The sequence below is a fragment of the Panthera uncia genome, chromosome A2 (genome assembly GCF_023721935.1).
Source record: "Panthera uncia isolate 11264 chromosome A2, Puncia_PCG_1.0, whole genome shotgun sequence".
Lineage (NCBI taxonomy): Eukaryota > Metazoa > Chordata > Mammalia > Carnivora > Felidae > Panthera > Panthera uncia.
The window spans coordinates 76,452,038-76,470,198 of NC_064816.1; the positions used below are offsets into that span (position 1 = coordinate 76,452,038).

The following is an 18,161-nucleotide window of genomic DNA, read 5'->3' on the forward strand; positions in this document are numbered from 1 at the left end:
ATAGCAAACCATATCGAATACTTGTACCAGGCACTCTCTTATATGAATCAACTCATTTAAACTTCATTACCCCACTATGAAATAGGTACTATTATTACCCCCATTTTATAAAAAATGAAACAAGAAGGGAGATCTTAAGTAACTTGAAAAATGTCACAGGTAGTAAGTAAGGTGCCAGGATTGACACCTTGGAGTCTGACTGTTGTTCCATCTCTTAACCATTATTCAGTTATAGAGTTTCATTTTTTGATTTTTTTATTTCATTTTTTATGATTTTTTATTATTTTTTTGTGATTTCAGGAACATATAGAGCTTTCCTCTGACAGTAAAATTGGAATACTAAAAAAGAAGTAGATTCGCCTACGAACTGGTAAGACTGATGTAGATAATCTCGCAAAGGCTAGTCTGTGACTTCATTAAATACAGTCAACAAGTAAGGTCAAAACAGGTTGGAAGAAATGCAAAATTTGGACTCACCAACAAATATGTGTATTGCAGTACATGGCTGGAAGGCCTTTACTGAAAAATTATCTTATGGTAGAACAATATTAGAGTTCCCATGAACATTAAGAAATGGACCAACTTACCTCAAAGTATTGGCATTCTGAATTGTCAAAATGACATCCCTGGAAATAACTGGCAGCAAAATCTCGGTCAACTAAATGTAGGAAGTTCATTGATTTTTGTTGTTGTTGAACTTTAGAGCAATGTATTCTCAGCTAAGGGAGTTCTTGTCAGTGGCTGATGAGAGTCTTAAGAGGTGCCATTTTTTGAATGGCCAGACCTAAAGCAATTTTACATATCCTTGGCAAAAAGCCTCTTCAGTCAGGTAACTATTATTTATGTCCCGGGTCTGGGCATACTGGTGATTAAGATAAATCTAATTCCCTTTTGTCAAGGGACTTGTAATTGAAAAAGGGACCCAGTCTAACTGCTGTAATGAGCAACGAAGTGAGGACAAAGGGAGACACAGGCTACCGAATGTAAATGAACTTATAATTTTGAACCTCCAACTTGTGCTTTGGAATCTCAAAATTACTGAAAAGGAAAATTTAAGATTCTTTTGTTTCAGACCATTATTCTTTCAACCAAATCTAAGATTCGAAAGAGAACTGGGCACAGAGGATTGTGATTTGGAGGAGGGAAGTAAAACAGTGTCTACGTGAGGGGGGCATGCCTATTTAATTACAGTATATAAATATTCAAATATAGCTATAAACATAACTGCTAAGAATAGGAAGGTAACTGGTATCAAAATAGAAATATGCAGAACTTACAATTACCAGGGAGACAAAAGAGATTTTTAAAAAGGTAATAACTCTAGAAAAAGAAATGTGAACTTGGTTTAGCCTCAAGCTGAAGGAGGTCTGGGGCTGTCTCTGTTATGTTACAGTAAGATTCAAACTCAAGCTCCCTTTATCATCAGTAGTTTGGTGTGGCATTCCTTTCTTCTACTGAAGTACCGTAGATACCAACATTGGATGTTTCCAGAGTAAAAGTTATGTTTCTTTGGAAGAGTCCAAGGAATTAGGGAAAATGACTTACTATTCCCATATCTTGGATGAGGGCACCTCATATCTTCTTCAGTGCCAGATCCAAGAATGCCACCTAGAAATCTGAAGTGATCTGTGGACTACAAAATCTGGTGAGAACCTCACTCGTGGGCTTTTCTGTATTATGATGGGTGTTTGGTTGTTTCTCCCAGCACTCCAAGCTGGCCCTTGAAAGTGAGGGGAAAGAGTCCTAGGTACTCACACCCCTGTTGTCCTCTCCCCTTTTATTTCTGACATACCCCACGTTTTTGGCCTTTCTGATGTCCCTCTGGACTTCCCTCTTAGTATTTTCCGGAATTAAGCACCATTTCATGGTTTTAGACTACTCTTGCTTGGTTTAGATTGGCTTGGCTGGCAGTGTCATGGCCAAATATATTCCCCTAAACCTCACCTCTTCTCCTTTTAGGCATCCCCTTCCTGCACTGGGTAGGGGATCACATTGGTTCCTTCAATTCTGCACACAGTTTTTTCAGTCATGCAGACAAAATTAGTGAAGAACTCGGCATACCCTTTAGAAGCCAGAATGGAGCCAGTTAGAAAAATCTAAACAAAAAGAGGTCCTAGAGAAAATGGAAAAGGCACAGCTCTATACTTACAACTCTTCATGTATCTGAGGGAGAGGAGGAACACCCACTTTGTGGTCCAGCAGGACTTCTATCAGGGAAGGTTAATTCCTTAAGTCAACTGAGGTTCCTTGAGGTTCCAGTTGACATGTGGCCATTACAGACTGGTCTTCCTGTGACCTCACTTGCTGCAGTATTACAGCCTACTCTCATCTGGTTGGTGGCTAGTGCATCATCATGGTTCCCACATGGTTCCAATTATGCACATCAAACGTGACCAGGACATTTGCACACCTGGCAGGGAGGTAGTGTTTATTTTATTCATCTCTGGCTGAGTCAATTCTAAATTTGACAGAATATATTTTTCACCAAGCAGCTGGATAGGAAACCGAAGCCTCCGGCTCTTCCCTGATTGAACCCTACGTACTCTGGGAAGTGGTGTGGTCTAGAGTGAATTAAAGCTAATGGACCATGAACATAGGTCTCCATCCATCTGTTGTCAGGCACATTCAGATATTGGGTTTGACTGGAGGTGGTGCTTTGGATGTGCTTGAGTGATGATGTAGCCATTCCTCTGGCTCACCCGGGGTACTGAAGGTTTGGTGTCAAACTGAGAATGAAGATCAAAAGCTTCTTTTTGTTTTCTCCTTATCATTCACCAAGAAACCAGGATATATTGCTCAGCATCATACATCAGTGTAGCTGTGCTTCAGAGCTTCTAGCTATCATCCCTCATCATCCACCCCTTGGACAATTGCCACTACTCATGTTTACTGGTTTTTTTTTTTTTTAAACAGATGTAGCCAAGAATGAGAATCGTGGCTGGGCCACTCAGTCTGGAATAATATTAACATCAATGCTGACCACTGAAATTTTATTGCCAAGACATACATCACCCATACATCTGACCAATGATGACCTTTCTCCTGTTTGAAGGGAGGAGGCCACATAGGGTTCTCAGATACACTCTACTAACCTGAAAACTGACTTCCAGTGAGCAGTTAATACCTACATTTTTACCACCATAACACAGTCAGTTCATATATCCTCAAACAATATGGTAATGGAACACGATCGTTGCTGAATTTAAATTTTAGCTCTGCCTCAACCTGGAGAAAGAGCTACATCATGGATGCATGATATCTTGCATGTGAGACCTTGTTGGTCAGGAAACTGGGTATACTGCCCATCTGGCCTGACCTGTCCAGCTCTGACAACGTACAGAGGTGCTGTTGATTCTCCTATCCAGTGATCTCCTTGGATGCTGAGTCACAGGCCAGGGCTACATACTACATAGCAGGGTTCTTATCAAGCCCTCCTTGTGAGTGATGTCCCTGTCTGGTTCATCTGCTGGTGGTATCATTGGCTGGCAGCGGTTGATGGCCTAGAATGTTTTAGGTAATGACAAGTACCATGCTGGTCATTTCTTTGGTCTGATCATGTGTAATGGCTACTATAACCTTGAAATAGGGTCAGACTATAGGCCTATAACACAGTCAGTTGCTTTGCCACCAAAAAAATGTACTGGGAGATAGAGGCCTGAGAACGCATCCCTGACTCATTCCTCCTCTGAAAACACAATGAGCAGAATGAGGCTGCCAGCCAAGCCTGGGAGCCCTGTGCCATCCTGAGAGTGAAGGTCTTTGCTCCCTGTGCTGTCGAGGAGGAGTGGACAGAACTGTGGTGTGAAGGCCCTATATTTCCTGTTCCTTCAGAGGGCTGGACAAGCAGAGGCCAGTTTGCACGTGCTGAATATGCTCCTCAAAGAAGCTGCCAGACCTCACGGCCTGGAGGAGAGATGCTCTGGTGGGCAGAGACTGCTGCCTGTAGGGACAGCCGGCTCAAATGCCTATCAATTGACAAAAGCAGAAGTTTTCATGCCCAACTTCATGGCCTGGGAAGCCTCAAAGTCCTGAGTGCTGAAGGCCAATGAACCATGAGGAGGCAAAGGAATAACGATTTCTTTAGGAACAGTCAGAGACACAAGGGAAGAAGGCAGAGTTGAACTGGACCTGGGCACTCCTGTTGTCATAGAACTGACAAAAAAACCAAACAAACCTGGAAGAGAACACTGCACAGTATTGGGGCTCCTCGAGGAAATGCAGCTAGAATGTACAAGACATCCTCAATTAAAACAAAAAAGCCCAACCAACTAAAGATGGTTGTGGTTGAGAACTGAAATAATGGTTTCAGAGGGCACAAAAGAACAAAATCCCAAGGATATGAGGGAAAAGACAGGAGATTTGGAGGTCAGAGACTTAACATGTAAATACAGTGGTCCCTGCCTTTTCTCCCTGTATCCACAGGGGATACGTTCCAGACCCTCAGTGGATGCCTGACACTGAAGATAGCACTGAGCCCCATGTACACTGTGTTTTCCTATACTTACGCACCTGTGATAAAGTTTAATGTATAAATTAGGCAAAGCAAATGATTAACAATAATTAATAAAGGACAATTATAATAACATACTGTAAGAAAAGTAATGTGAATAGGGTTTCTCTCTCAAAATAATTTCTCATCCTGTATTCACCTTTCTTCTTGTGATGATGTGAGGTGATAAAATGTCTCTGTGGTGAGGTGAATGGCATAGGCATTGTGACACAGCGTTAGCCTATAATTGACCTATTGATGATTCATTGGAAGATCATCTGCTTACAGACCGTGGTTGGCTGTGAGTAGCCAATCACCCAGCAGTGAAACTATGGATAAGGGGGGCTGCTGTATGAAGAGCTCCAGGAAAAGAAAAAAAGGACTATATGGAGAAATAAATTTTTAAAAAAGAGGGCAATTCTCTGGAGAAAGACAAGTTTTTAGATTCATTACGGTTGCCAAGACTCAGGTGAGATTAATGAAAAAATAATTATGTACCTAGCTCTATCCTGGTGAACTTTATAAATTCCTCAGATAAAAAAAAAATCTTACAGGTTCCCACACAGAAAGTGACAACAACAATGACAGATTAATTAAACAGATTAATTAAAGCAATAGTTATTGTGTGTTATAGAGTTTTGAAACAAAACCTATACCGAAAGGGTAGATAATATCCCCGAACTAAGATTTTGAAGCCCAGCAAAACCCACACACTTGAGTGGAAGCAGAAATGCAGTCGTGTACTGGGAAATGATTAATGGCTCACTCTATGGAAAAAAGATAAACAAGAACTAAAGCCCTGTTTTGGAGTGCTTGCCAATTTTCATGGTATAAATACTCCCTTTGTGGCCAATTTCAAGCTATCAAGGTGATGTCTCAGAGAAGAGTTGGTAGGAACCGGTTTTAGGACACCACAGTCAAGAGGGGTAATGTCGATAGGAAGAAGTCATAACAGACCCCAGATTCCATCTTTGTGTAATGTGGGGTGGGTAGGCAAAGAAAATAGGACACTTTTAATTCTGATCTGTTAATAGAGAAATACAAGCGTGACTACAGCTGTTTGAGGGAGTAGGTAAGCCTTTTGGCAGAATTGAAAACAATTCATTAGTACAGGTGCTTTCAAATTAACAGGGCAGAAAATGCAGTGAAGAAACTGACCAAGTCAAAAAAGTAAGGGTAGGGACTTCCAGTTTCCTGTCCATCATGGAAGGAGCTTGGAAGTCACCTCTCTATCTCAAATATAAGTAAAAAGCTAAACAAACTAAAAATCAACAACTTCTCAGATCTGTCAGGGAGGTGAGGTCACAGGGCAAACCGCTGGCCTCCAAATTGGAGAGACAGGCAGACACAACTTACTGGAGCAGAGACCTCCTTGGGAAGCAGTGCTGGGGCAGGAGTAGCTGACCTGTAACTGATGAATTGCTGGAGGCTCTGTGTGGATGAGTCTGAGAGTTAAAAACTCCAGGGGAACCACTAATAGTGTGGCCTCCACTTGGCCGTGAGTTTTATCTCCTGGAGCTCTGCCAGGTCCTCAGAGAGATGTGAGAAAAGATGGGAGAAAAATCTCCTCCTGTTTCCAGAAGGGGGAGGGAAAAAGGGACCATTTTGAATATACCAGAGCATTCTTCTTCTTCACAAGGCCTGACCTCAAGGGAAACTATTTCACCAGAGGCTAACCTACTGGGATTTTGTGAAAACCTAATCAACCTGGGAGAAGGGAAATGCCCAAATGCAGCCCCTGCTAGCCATCCTGTCCCACCTAAGCAGGGAAAAACTGAGAAGCACTTGTAAAGAAAAGTAAGTGGAGAGGAAAATAAAAAATAAAGTGTGTGAGGGATGCCTGGGTGGCTCAGTCTGTTGAGTGTCTGAGTCTGGATTCTGGCTCAAGTCATGACCTTAGGGTTGTGGGATCAAGCCCTGCGTTGGGCTCAGCAATGACAGCTTGCTTGGGATTCTCTCTCTCCCTCATTCTCTGCCTCTCCCCCAACTTGTGTGCACGCTCTTTCCCTCTCTCTCTCAAAAATAAATAAATAAACTTAATAAAAAAGTATGTTAAATATTAAATGGAATAACACAAAGAATATCAGTTATCAAAATAAAGGTGAAAATTCTTACTTTCCCTATCAGAATACATTATCATATTCACTTAGACAAAATCCAATTGTATGTTAACAAGAATCACAGTTAAAGTGACAACAAAAGATACAAAATAAGGGTATGGACAAAAATAAACCTAGTTAATTCAAACACAGTAAGCAGGAGTAACAGAATGCAAAGTCAAAGGCATTTAATGGGACAAAGAAGTTTATATACCACCAAAAGATGACATCCATGAGAAAAATAAGCTATAACCAAGTTATGCACAAACACAAGAGACAATATATAAGGCAAAATTTGGTACAAACTTGATGAAAAAATGATAAAATTATAGGGGGGGATTTTAATAAAAAATAATGTAGGGAAAAGAATAAAATTAATAAAACCCTTTCAGAATTTGACAGATAAAATCATCTAAAAATAAACAAACTAAAGGATTTGAATAACAGAATCAGCAAGGTCAAGTTAATTGACATTTATAGAACTTTTACCCTACAAACAGAATAGATAATCTGAGTCGTCCATAGGATACTTACAAACATCAATTTGGTGATAAAGAGCCTAAAGAAATTCATCAAAGTTGGGATTTTAAAAGCTACATCTTGATTTGAAAAGACCAGAAATCAACAATAAAGAGATGACCCAAAAAACAACTTGGAAATTAAATAGATATTAGAATTAAAAAAAAAAAGATCTAGAACAAATGGAAAGAAGTCTTTATATCAAAACCTATAGGACTAAGCTTTTCCTTTCAACACAGCAGAGTGATGACACATGTTTATTTCATTGTTCTGGGACTCTAATTAAATTGACAATACAGGAAAAAAGATAATCCCAAAACAAACAAGAGAGTAGATGAAGGGGAGGGTTGTTACTGGCAGCTGACACTTTCCAGAATTATACAGAAACATGGAGCAGATGGAGAAGTGAATGATTAAACAAGTTGGAGGTGGCCATAGCTTCAAATATGAGATGAAGGGACCAGAGCTGAAGAAGAGACCCTAGCAGGATGCTAGAAAAGCCAGGTAGAACAAGGATGGGATATGAAGAAGAAAATAGGAGTTAATTTTCTGGAAATGTTGGCCATTCCCTTCCTAGGTGGATAATACCCACCAGGAGTTTATGTCCCGGGTAAAAAAATTGGAGAATTTTCTCTAAAGAAATTGAACTAATTGGGAAGAACTGAGGCAACTTTAAGAGAAGAGTATCCTGTTTTGGTGTTTTTGTTTCTTTTTTTTAAATGTTTATTTAGGGACACATGGGTGGTTCAGTCGGTTAAGTGTCCGACTTTGGCTCAGGTCATGATCTCATGGGTTATGAGTTCGAGCTCCGCATCAGGCTCTGTGCTGACAGTTCAGAGCCTGGAGCCTGCTTCAGATTCTGTGTCTCCCTCTCTCTCTGTCTGTCACCCACCTCAAAAATGAATAAACATTACATTTTAAAAAATGTTTATTTACTTATTTTGAGAGGCAGAGAGAGCATGTCCAAATGGGAGAGGGGCAGAGAGAGAGGGGGAGAGAGAGAATCCCAAGCAGGCTCCTCAATGTCAGCACACTACCTGACACGTGGCTGGAACCCACGAACCGTGAGATCATGACCTGAGCTGAAATCAAAAGAGTCAGATGCTTAACTAACTGAGCCACCCAGGCGTCCCCACACAGAAATTTCTAAATAATATCCTCTAAAGAGTAAGAATGGGATGCTATAGGGACGCCTGGGTGGCTCAGTTGGTTAAGCGTCCGACTTTGGCTCAGGTCATGATCTCATGGTTCTGTGAGTTTGAGCCCCACATCAGGCTCTATGCTGATGGCTCAGAGCCTGGAGCCTGCTTTGGATTCTGTGTCTCCCTCTCTCTCTGCCCTTCCCCTGCTTAGGCTCTGTCTCATGCTCAAAAATAAATACACATTAAAAAAAAAAAAAGAATGGGATGCTATACAAGGAGTCAAAACAAAAAGGAGTTCTCAGAAATACAGAATTTCCCAAAGCTGAAAAATGTGAATTGTTTTTTTCTCTGAAGAGAATCTTTTATTCAAATGTTCTAACCCAAATTTCTTAAATGCAGTGTTTCATAATTTTCTGCCACATAGGTAAATTTAACAAAATTAAATGCTTTAAAATCAAAATCTTATTTAATTTCTATATAGTTGTTCTTTTTTCCAATTCTGCCTTTTATTTATATTTAAAAAAATTTTTTGAGGATATATCACTGGCTATATTCCCTCATGCTGTGCCTTTTATTCCTGTGACTTATTCCTTCCATAGCTGGAAGCCTGTGTCTCCCACTCTCCTTTGCCCATTTTACCCATTCCACAACCCCTTCCCCTCTAGCAATCACTAGTCTGTTCTCTGTACTTATAGGTCTGATTCTGCTTTTTTGGTTGTTTGTTACTCATTCATTTTGTTTTTTAGATGCCAAATATGAGTGAAATCATATGGTATTAGCATATTTAGCACCCCAGGCTTTCTTTTTTTTAATGTTTGTTTATTTATTTTGAGAGAGAGAGAGAGAGAGAGAGAGAGAGAATGCACACATGAATGAGCGGGGGAGGGGCAGAGAGAGGGGAATGAGAATCCCAAGCAGACTCCTTGCTGTCAGTGCAGAGCCTGGTGTGGGGCTCAGTCTCACAAACCTTGAGATCTTGACCTGAGCTGAAATCAAGAGCTGGACGCTTAACCGACTAAGCCACCCAGGTGCCCCCTGGATTTATTTGATAGTAGCCATCCCAATGGGTATGAGGTGATATTGTGGCTTTAATTTGCATTTCCCTAATGACTAGTGAGGTTGAGCATATTTTCAGGTGCTTATTGGTCACTTGTATATTTTCTTTGGAGATTCAATGCCTTTGCCCATCTTTAAATTCGGTTGTTTGCTTTTTTTGTTGTTGAGTTGCAGGAGTTCATTATATATTCTGGATATCAATTTCTTATCAGATACATGATTTGCAAAGATTTTCTCCCATTTTGTGGATTACCTGTTGATAGTGTCTTTTAATGCATAAAAGTTTTAATTTTCATAAAGTTAAATGTACCATTTTTTTCTGTTGTTACTTATGCTCTTGGTCCTTATTGGGTTTTAAATTTTGAATTGACTGAACCCAAAAGAGTCTAAGTCAACTCCTGCAAAGCTTAATAAACTGAAAGAGGTATGATTAACTTTAATTGGTAACTTTATGACATTTTTGTTGTTGTTTTTATCTTTTGCCACTTAAGTGGGAATAGAAGCAAGATACAGCCAGTTGCAGAAAATGAAAGCTATTCTTTTATTGTTTTTACACATCTGAATTTTAGTGTATACATTTTGGCCCTTACTCAAAAGGGTGGCAGAAAATTCAGAAGCAAAATGCCACAAAAGCCCCATGAAAACTTTCACAGAATACTGTTCTATATCAAGAACTTGCCTATAATGGGGCCTGGACAGCAAGCACACCAGTTGGTATTTTGAGACTTACACACAAAGGCCCCATGATATTGGATGAGGATTTACACCTTATTTAGGGTAGTTTGTTTCTCCCTTTCAAGAACACAAAAACCATCAGCCAGGGATTAAGAAACCCATAATACAACCATGGTAAAGATGGGAATTTAAATGGAACTTATAAAAGGCAAAACAGGATTTCAGAAGGAATCAATATGCTGTCACATCTGTTGCCTTCCCACAAGATCCTGAGGACACAAATTCATTAATCGAGTATTCTGTCTGTTGCCGATGTTCTGTGGGCTCATGTTAAAGAACTGACAAACTGGCTTTTCCCCCTTCGTATTTAAAAACATAAATATTGCATCAGCACCAGGGTAAAACTCAATTATGAAGACAAGTTAGATGAAATGCTCAAAATAAAAGGTTGGCTCTATAGTTTTGTTATCCTTCTGAAGTCGCACGTGGAGAAACTGTCCCAATCGCCAAAGTACACTACTTATTATTTTTGAAAAGGCCAATGAATTATTATGCTTATATTCTTTGACCTAATATGCAGCAAATCTGATTTCTGTTCTGTTGGTGCTTCTAAGAAAGCTCTAAATCTCCTTTTGGCAGGAAACATTGCTGTATATTTTTTTTATTTTTAAAATATGTGCTATTAATACTCTCAGGCAGTATATTTGCTCAATCTTTCCTTGGGGATTCTCGCAAATTATAAATTACGTGACCCTCCTTGTATATCTGCCAATTTGAAGTAAATTGTCAGTTATCATATAGATTGTCTAAAACACTTGAGCTGTTTGCTAAATAAGCCTTTTGCTCAGAGCTTCTCTCTTATTAAATGGCAATGCTTGCCTTTGTTTTGGGAGGTGATATTTTCCTGACAACGATTTCCATGTCATCGAAGGTCTCCTTGACTTTCTAGGTAGAGATCCTACCCTGAGTGACTAATTTCTACTCTCTCCTCTGGCCTACTGATAGAACTGTTTCTCACAAAGGGATAAAATGATGGGTGACTTCATTTTACCTTCACCAGATGATATGGCTTAGACCACATTTATCTCTCCTTACGGTTGCTATTCACCCATTCTTAATTAGTGCCGCGTTTGCAAGTTCATTCCTCTGCTGGGAAACCCCTCTCCAATGAGTCTGCTGCTATGCATTTATTTTTCATAAAGCTGAAATGCCGACTCCACAACAAATTCCTGGTTTAGAACTCTGCACGGACGCCCATGTTATCAGTGCTCAAAAATCCTCAGAGCCATCAACGTCTTTCATCTTTTGTGGCATGACCTTGAATTTTTCTGTTCTTGCTGCAACAGCCTTCTTCTTTAGTGATGGTGGAGCAGGACTTGCACTTGTATATCCCTTCTCTTCCAAGACTTTTCCTCTCCACTCCCTTAGCCAAGTGAGCCCATACTCTCAACACCCTTTACAAGATGGACTTTGATGAATTTTACAAAGTAAATACACACATGCCCATACACACACACACACACACACACACACACACACACTGGGCTTAGTGACATTTTCTCTTTTTCCACTTCATCCTTCTAAACTTTCACCCATGTCTTTATTTAAGCTCCCATTTACCGAGCGTACTTATTAGACACTGCTTCTTTGCAGTGTATGCTCATTTGATCCTCAAAACAATCTTGCAAGTAGGGATTAGTTTTGGTTTACAAATGAGAGGCTTGAAGCTCAGAATCGAAATCCTTTGGTAAAGGCATGCACATGTACAAAGTCGGGGAGCAAGGACGTCGACCCAAATCTGCTTTTTCTTTTTGCTATAGCCTGCTGCCTTTGTGCCTGACTTTCTGCACATCTTCCAGCCTGTCTGCTTATTTGCTTGTTGTCCTTGTGTTTCTAGGCTAGATAGAGGCCGGATTGCTACTGCTTGTAGGTCCCTTGGGAAGGTGGTAAATTTCCTCTGGACACTTGTCATTCCACCTGTCATTTTACTGCACCGGTGTGGACCTCACCCAGCAGAGACAATGTGTCAGTCTTCCAGATAAGAAACACCCAGATGCAAAGCCCTTGAATTTCCTCGTCTCGGGAGCTTCTTTGGCCCTGTTTACAAATTGGGATATTTGCTCCTGTTCGCTGGCATTTCTCACCAGCTAGTAGCTCTTACCACAATACTGAGGATTCAAAAAGTTAGGAGACACAAGATAAGGTTCTACCTTTTTAGGTTAACATCTGTCTTCTTGCTTCTTTGTTGCTTTGCATCTTTTATTGTAATACTTGTAGTTCTGCTTAAATAGGGATGGCTCATCCAAGGCAGTGATATTGTACCAGCATAGTTAATTCATTCACTCATTTGATTAAAAACCTGCCAAACAACTTTCTTTTCCTTTCTTGGGAGGGGTGGTGGTGGCAGACATCCACAGAACTGTAAATTTTTAATTCTCCATTGACGTCGTGTCCACAGACCATTATTTAGATTTTTATCACCACCACTTCCACTTTCAGAGAAAGAAATAAAAAGAGGGAGGGATTTAGGTTTTTATTGAATAAGCAAATTAACCACGTTAACTCATTGTAATTGCCATAGTGCCTTTAATAAGTGTTTTTCAGATGTACTTAGGCTGAGACCATTAAATCTGGCTCTTAAGGCTTCCATATTACAGAAGACCAGTGTTTTTCAACCTTTGTTTTTTCATTATTCTCCTCCAAGGAGCATTTTTAGATATTTTTTCCTAACTGGCCTCCTAAAACTTTTTAATATGTTATGTACTGTAGCCTTTGAGAGAGGGACTACAATCCATTTATGACTGTAAATTGATATTGCCCCCACTGAGCATGCATGCATAGACCACCAATGTAAATTCTATGACACTTCAGTTAGATGTTAAAAAATTCTAAAACACTTTTTATGGCCCTTGCTCTTTCAGAACACGGAGAGAGAGGCAAACACTCCTTCTGTTATGAGCAGAACTACCTACCTGCTAGTTTCTGTAGAACATAAACTAATTCCTAATTATGTGTGTGGCTATTAAGAATCTCAGATCACAAATTCAGGTATGTAAGAAACACAGCTTCCTATATTTCTCTCTAATGAAACTCAATTTCTATCTCCCATTCTGTTGGGAGAGCCCTCCTTACTCTTGGGTTTTGTTTAAATTCCAGGTAGGCTTACAGAGCTTTGGCCCTGAGTTTCCTGTCAATGTTGGTGTGCTGGTTCAGGTGGGGCACTGTTATATACACCCTGTATCCAATGGCAAAGCCCTTCAGGTTGGCCAGCTCTCTGTCCTGGGCTACCCTGCTCTTGGTGCCTGGGAATCACACAACTGCTCCCATACCATGGTGTCGCAGTGAGTTTTACTTCTCTACTCCTGCCAGGCACCAGGTCGTATAGGATGGTGTAGGGAACCATGGAGGCTGTCTGGGGCCTGTCTGCCCAGATACCCAGCTGTTCCTTATGCTGGTTGTGGGGCCGGGCTCTTGCTGGCTCTGTGCCCTTTGAGATTTTGACACGGCCCTGCCAGAGACGTGGCCCTGGGGGTGGGGGAACAGGACTTCTCTTTAGGGACCACCTTTGCTCCCCTAAACCCTCCTCATACTCGGGGAGCACCTTATTCTCATAACACACGGTTTCCAAATCTTTGGTCTTATGCTAGGAATTAGGCTTTTTTTTTTTTAAAGTGTATGTATGTATCCAACTAAGTAAATAATCTTTACACCCGATGTGGGCCTTGAACTCATGACCGCGAGATCAAGAGTCACAAGTTCCTCTGCCTAAGCCGGCCAGGTGTCCTAGGAATTAGGCTTTTGAAACTCTAGAGCCAAGAATTTGACTTTCCCAAATATAAAAAGAGGAAGGGTATATAAAATATAAGAGGGGAAAACATAAATTAAGCATTCTCAAATAGAATCTCACCAGTCCTTGGGTACTTATTTCTCATGTGCTTCTGTGTAAAGGACTACTTCCTAACTTTTTTTGTTGATACAGTTTCCATGCTTACCAGATTCCTAATCACCATGACTCTTGTTTCAATAGGGCAAGCCATGCTCTCCCCACTTAAGAATCAAAGGTAACCTTCAGGGAATCTGGTAAGGCGTGCCCATTTGTATCTTAAATGCATAAGCCGCTTGAGAATCTTCTTTCTGAGAACCTGCTGTGTTATTTGGACTCTCAACTTAGAATCAAGGCCCTGGAAGCAGAGACCAAATGAGCCTGGGGCCCAAGATGATGGCAAAAGACTGACTCTGTCCAATCTGTACCTGATGGTTCTTAGAAATAGTTGGAGAGGGCAACCTAGGAAGGAGCAGACTTTTTGTGGACCCAGTAGCTGGGGAGCTTGAAATATCAACCCTGAGGCTAAGAGCATGGTGATGTCCACTCACAGTTATTGCCTGGTGAATTCTGACCACACCAGTTTCACGGAGAAATTTATTCTGAACCTGGCCTTGAAGATTAAACAGAACTTTCCATACACTCTACTGAGTGTATGGAACTTCACTTTACCACTCTTCTCCAAAGAGGGACAAGGCCCTAGCCAGCATGCCGTGCAGGGAGTTCAAGTAAAAATTAATTTTCTTGACCAGAAATTTCAGAAAGTACCCATCTAATAGAAAGTCCTTTCAGAAAGGACCCTTCTAATTTTGAATAAAGACGGGATCCGCTTCTATTCTCTTCCTTTTCTTTTCCCCTCTGGCTGAAAAGCACACCTGGGGAGTCTGGGTGGCTCAGTCATTTAAGCATCCAGCTTCGGCTCAGGTCATGATCTCACGGTTCATGAATTCAAGCCCCACATTGGGCTCTGTGCTGACAGCTCAGAGGCTGGAGCCTGCTTCTGATTCTGTGTCTCCCTCTCTCTCTGCCCCTCTCCTGTTCATACTCTGTCTCTCAAAAAACAAACAGTAAAAAAAATTAAAAAAAAAATACACTAGAGGTCTCATTTTCCTCTGCAACACCATGGTTACTTAAATGGTTTTTCTATTTATCAAGCTAAAATGGAATCATCTGGCTGCAGTGTCGCCACCAGTCTTGCTTGGATTTGCTATCCATTTTCTCGATTCCTCCTCACCTAAGTGTTCAGAGACATTTCAACAGTGAGCCTCATGGAGAAACTGATCTTCATGGGGGACATGTGCAACTTCACTGGGCAGGTCTGAGAACTGACCATGCATAACGTGTCTATCATAGGCTCTGGGGTCTCAACACTATGGAATGTCTCTCACTGAATGAACAGTATCTTGGCGGCAGAGGGTGCTACAGTTTTGATGCTTGGTTGATCTCTTGTGGCTACAGGTACCTGGTTACATCTTTTGGAGGCATCCCATGATGAGCACCTATAGGGCTGACTCCTGGGTGCTCTCACCCTCTGACTTAAAAATCTAGTCAGTTGAGGAAGGCAAGGGAAATGCATCACGGAGGAGATGGTGTGGAAGAGAACAAAGAGGGTCTGGGTTTGGGATGTGCTACTGTTTCTGAGTGATTTGTTTTTATGAGTCACTGAATCTTTCTGGGCCAGGCTTTACCTGAAAAAAGGAATAGCTGAACTAGAGTTGCATCCTTCTAAAAAAATTTTTTTAACGCTTATTTATTTTTGAGAGAAAGAGAGCATAAGCAGGGAAGGGGCAGAGGGAGAGGGAGACACAGAATCCAAAGCAGGCTCCAGGCTCTGAGCTGTCAGCACAGAGCCTGACACGGGGCTCGAACTCATGGACAGTGTGATCATGACCTGAGCCGAAGTTGTATACTTAACCGACTGTGCCACCCAGGCGCCCCTCTAAAATCCTGTATCTAATTCTTTACTCAGCAGTCACAATAATAAAGGAGTTTCTCTTTGTGAAGGATAACCTATTTTGCTTGTAAAAGCACCCACAGAGGCAGGATAATTTCAGATGATCAATTCATATTTTGTTTTTACTGCTGTCAAAGAAACGTAATGACTACCATTTTCCCTCTCACCAAAAATGGGCAAACAGGGCCATGAGTGGCGTAGATCAGGAATATCCTTAACTCCCGAGTTTTCAAAATAGGATGCAAATCGTCTAAGGAGTAGGAGCCAGAGAGGTCTAAGCTGGGTCAGCTTCCCCCTGCTGGTCCTAGTTTTCCTCTGAACAGATATCAGTGGCATCTAGTGTAGACAGAAGACCAGAGTGGGAGTCAGAAAATCGTATGGCTTGCCACCTATTTTTCTACAGCCTGGGGAGAAAAGAATGGATTTTATATTTACAAATGATTGAAAAGAAATCAAAAGAATAATAGTATCTTTTGACTGCAAGATAACAGAAAAATTTCTTATTGGTCTCTGCCCCCTGTTCCTGGCACAGACCTCTTAAAACCTTTGTAATTTCCTAAGTAATAAGAGCACTGGGAGTATCTTTTGTTCTAGCTATTTGGTTGGGTTTTTTTTTTTAATGTTTATTTATTTTTGAGAGAGAGAGTGAGACAGAGACAGAACGTGAGCGGGGGAGGGGCAGAGAAGGGAAACACAGAATCCGAAGCAGGCTCCCGGCTCTGAGCTGTCAGCACAGAGCCCCACGTGGGGCTCGAACCCACAAAGTGTGAGATCATGACCTGAGCTGAAGTCAGATGCTCAACCAACTGAGCCACCTAGGCGCCCCATAGTTATTTGGTTTTTGACCCCAGCTCCTGACACGGAGTCCCTGAGTTCCTAAATCCCTTGGAATTTCCCAGGTGATACGAGTGTCTTTTGCTCTAATGAGGTGACTCTTGGTGGGCTCCCGGATGGGGGCTGGTCACCAGAAAGATCAAACCATGACTGCACGTGTGGAATTTTCAGCCCCCATTCTCTAGGGAGGAGAGAGGCTGGAAATGGATCATGCCTCCAGAAATGAAGCCTCCACAAAAATCCAAAAAGTACAAGGGTTCAGAAGGCTTGCAGGTTGTGGAACACGCGGAGCCATCGGGGGTGTGGCCCACGGAGGGGGCGTGGAAGCTCCAAGCCCCGCCCCAAACTGTGCTTTACCCAGCGGTTCCACCTGGATGTTCATCTGTATCCTTTACCACATCTTTTTATACATAAACTGGTGAAGAGTAAATAAACTGTTTCCCTGAGTCCTGTGAATCACTCTAGCAAGTTACTTGAACCTGAAGAGGGGGTCATGAGAACCTCTGATTTATAGCCAGTCAGAAGCACAGGTGACAACGTGAACTGTGATTGGCATCTGAAGTGGGGTGAGGGACAGTGTGATCAGGGACTGAGCCCTCAATCTGTGGAATCTGATGCACAGCCTCAGATTTGAGTTACACTGTAGGACACCCAGCTGGTGTCATAGAATTGCTTGGTGTGGGGAAACCCCCACACGTCTGGTATCAGAACTGTTGTGAGTGTGGTAGTCATGTGTGAAGGAGACACACAGGAGGAGGACTAAGGTTTCTCCGACACAGTTACACATGAAAGTCACAGGAAGTTCTAATTTCAGTGTCCATAAGTGAAGTTTTATTGGGGCACAACTACATTAATTTGTTCATGTGCTTCTCGTCGATGGCTGGTTTCTAAAAGGTCACAGCAGGTGCACACCAGTTTGGCCTGTAAAGCCTAAAATATTTACTATCTGGCCCTTTACAGAAGAAGCTGACCCCTTGATTAGAGAGCCCTTAGAGCCACAGTTCTGTACCTTGTAAGAACCTTTGGGACGTTCGTTTACCTCTGGTGAGAGAAACCCAGAACAACGGAGGTAAAATTTCCTACCCGTTGGGGTTCATGGTAGACCACATTAGATTTAGAGAGAGAACATAAATGTGACATTTATTATATCAGTGTTGCACGGTAAGACTTCCACCTGGTATGCAATTGTTTGCAGAAAAGATGAAGAAGTTCTATTGAATTGGGAACTTGGCTTAAAGTGCCTTCTTTGTTAGTATTCTTGTATTTAAATGCCATCTCTGGGTGGGGTGGAGCATTATATAATCTCAACCAATCAGGAAAGCTGCAAGCTCTAAAACCAGAAATGTTCCACTCATGTTATACTCTCTAGTTGTAAGGTGGAAGATCTTTGTTAGTATTTGGCTATAAGATAAATTAAAAAGTTCCCCTGAAAATGTGTCTTTGTCAAATCTATCCCTCAGAGGAATATTAAAGATGTTTCAAAGAGCAAGAATCCAATTCTTTTACATGGAAGGACCAGTGGCATTCTATTCTATTCTATTCTATTCTATTCTATTCTATTCTATTCTAT

General features: G+C 41.4%; 1 protein-coding gene and 1 long non-coding RNA gene across 2 annotated transcripts in view; one reads left to right on the top strand and one right to left on the bottom strand.

Moving 5' to 3' along the window:
- LHFPL3 (LHFPL tetraspan subfamily member 3) overlaps window positions 1–18,161 on the bottom strand; it is a 396,149-nt gene that overhangs the window by 20,845 nt on the left and 357,143 nt on the right. The window lies entirely within an intron of this gene.
- LOC125930788 (uncharacterized) lies at window positions 4,806–17,041 on the top strand. The gene is made up of 4 exons (XR_007460245.1): window positions 4,806–4,958; window positions 12,902–13,028; window positions 15,157–15,261; window positions 16,763–17,041. It is a non-coding gene; the product is annotated as an uncharacterized LOC125930788 (long non-coding RNA).